Genomic DNA, 3,102 nt, shown 5'->3' with positions numbered 1-3,102 from the left:
GTTGGAACCAAGCACATTGACAAGTTAACAATTGTCAAGAAAATAGGTATACAGAAGTTGAGTGACAACATGGATGAGTCTACATGATTGAGCATTAGAGCACTCAAGTGTCGAGTAGTTCAATTTTGGCATATGAGTTTGTAATGGTACAAACACATATGTAAACCATGTCGGCTGAATTTTGTATGACATTTAATATTTGTAGAGCCAACTAAGAAGGTGATCATGCAACATTATAGAAGGTGATGGTCCCTAGATATGCAATTCAACCAATCAGAAAATCAGATAGAAATGACAAAAGATGGTGAATTGTAAACTATCTACCAAGATCTAGAACCCTCACCAAACATCTATTTAAGGAGTATTCTAACCTTAGAATCTAAGTGAATGAGATATACATGAATGAAGGGAGAGATGGATATATGTGAGTGAAGAAGTGTGAAGACCAAGTTTGAAGGAAGATCATAAAGAGGGCAATTAGAGCAATGAATGACTAAATAGAGATATCAGATTAGGAGATTAGATCAAAGATATAGAAAAGAGGAGACCCAAGACCAACTTAAAAAGGAAATCGAGGGTTAGGTACTAAATCAATTACTGATAATTGAGTTAGTAGAAATCTCTTAACAGAGTGGTTTTAATAGACCTATGCAAACCTCCTAATAGAGTCCTTACTTCATTGTGAGTGTAAAATACTTTAACAAGGTAAGACCTAACAATCTCTAAAGCTTTTAATAGGGAAAACCCCTCACAGGGTAGATCATATCTTAAGATCAGACATTGTAACCCTAATAGGTTAACTTTATTGTTGCAACAATGAAGATTTGTGGGTTTCATCTTCCCCCCAATTTTACCTTCTCATTGAAGTGTTTCTAGGTTATCAAATCATTGTGTTATGTGTTGAATCTTTCATGGATGTGATGCATTTATGTTTCAGCAGTATAGTTTTAATGGCAGGTCTATTGTATTAGATGAGTTAGGTGTGAATTCAATAACTTGGTTTTGAAGTTAAAAGTTTGAGATCCCAATTCACCCCCCTCTCTTAGTATCTTGCTTCCCATTTGCCTTTTCCAAAAATTGGCATTGAAGCTCATTTCTCTTATTAGAAAGCCTAACATCTTGAGAGGATTAGATCATGTAGATGAAAGTGTATAAGATGGGAAAAATCATTGAGAACTAGATGATTGAAATCCAAATCATATTGCAACAATTAAAAGAAACAAAAGAGGAGTTAAGAGAAACCCTAAAAAGAAGGAAATAGATAACTATTTAGAAAATGACACACAATACAAAGAAGTTGACACAGAAAGACTACTTAATAGTGGAAAGACTAGTAGTAATGATGAATCATTGACAAAATTACTTGGAAAAGAATAGTGACCAGACTAAAGAAGAAAAAGATTTCAAGAGAGAACAAGAAATCTAATTAGTTACACTATGTAAAGCAATGGAACAAAAGAAGAAATCAATGGAAGAAAAGCTCATGGTCGAAGAAGACAAAAGAAAGATGGTTATCAAACTCGAAGAGAGATCATATGAAGTACAAAAACTTACAAAGAATTAGTTGGACATGATAAATCAATTAGTAGTTGCAAATCAAGAAGCAAACATAAAGGATTTGAACATCACAAACCTGAGTTTATAGAATGAAGAATTGAAAAGTGAGTTAAGAAATGTAAAGAAACTTATGGAGAGAATGAATAAACCAAATGAAGCTATCAAACACTTTGAAGAACTGTTGAGGTCACTTAGAATAAAAGAAACCTCTAGACTGGGATATAGCAAGCACCTTTCATCTACTGAAGAAGGAAGATCATCCAAGAGTGGAGAACAGGGAAATGCCAAATCCAAAGGAAAACCTACATGTCATTAATGTGAAAAATTTGGTCACATAGCCAACATTTGCAAAAGTAAAAATGGTATGCAAACTCCTAAACTTAAATTCAATGGTAATTACAAGAAAGTAGGACATCAAACACATGAGTTCAGATTAAGGAACAATGAATCAACCAAAATTTATCTAAATTCCAAGGTCATTGTTACAATTGTCAAAAGTATGGACATAGAGCTCATGAGTGTAGATTCAAGAAAAAGTCAAACTGGATCCTTGAGAAACAAGCACATACATCAAGGAAATGCAATTCCTATAATTGGGATTATAATACATGGCACAATTATCACTATTATGGAGAATATGGACACATTCCAGACAATCACATCAAAAAAAAATTCAAAGGAAATTATAAGAAGTGATTGAATGGAGAAATAGTATGTTTCAGTTGTCCCAAAGTTGGACATATCAGTAGAAACTACAAAAGTAGATCACCAACACCAACACCTAGTAATAGAAATGAAAAACTTGAAAGAAAGAAAACATGGATAGAGATAGTACAAGATAGAAGTAGTGGAGGAGACAAAGGTGAAATCACCTAATCTAATGGATTAGGTGATCACACCACATCTCAGTAAATGAAGAACATATGTAGGAACTATATTTTCAATGTTATATTTTACATCAGTTCCTAGAATGGATGTGTTAAAGGTTCATATCTACATAAGTAAAGATCCATTGAGAAATGAAAGAAAAAGAAAATCATAAAGTATCGAGCATCAGTGGTATAGTTTATATTGATCGAGCTTTGCAGTATAGACTAAGTGATCAAGGAAGTTGATGTATTGGTCGAGTGAGTTAATCTTGACCAAGCAAGAAATTGAGACCGAGCTAGCTATCATGCACCAACCAAGTATGAAGATATGAAATGAAGACCTAAAAAATAAATTGAAGGTATTTATCAAATGTATACATTCATTTTCATTCACCAGATGATCAAAGAGCTCATGAGATAATTCAAGGCAATCAAGACGATTTCAACGACCAAGTGTGAGAGAATCATAACAGAATATCATCAAATTTGATAAATAAAGTAAGTATCACTCTCAGTGCCAAGTTTAATATTTAGTGGATATTATAAATGAGTTATTAATATGAAACCCTAGTTCATGATGGCATCAAGGAGCGAAATGTTGAAGGACAACAATGCACAAATTGTAAGAAATGATTAATGTCCTCCACCAAATTCTAGAAATTCAGTAATCCTCAAA

This window comes from Cupressus sempervirens, chromosome 2, assembly GCF_028749045.1.
Source record: "Cupressus sempervirens isolate cs-2001-9-10 chromosome 2, ASM2874904v1, whole genome shotgun sequence".
Taxonomy (NCBI): Eukaryota; Viridiplantae; Streptophyta; class Pinopsida; order Cupressales; family Cupressaceae; genus Cupressus; species Cupressus sempervirens.
The sequence above is the reverse complement of the archived record's forward strand: the minus strand, read 5'-3'. Positions refer to the sequence as shown.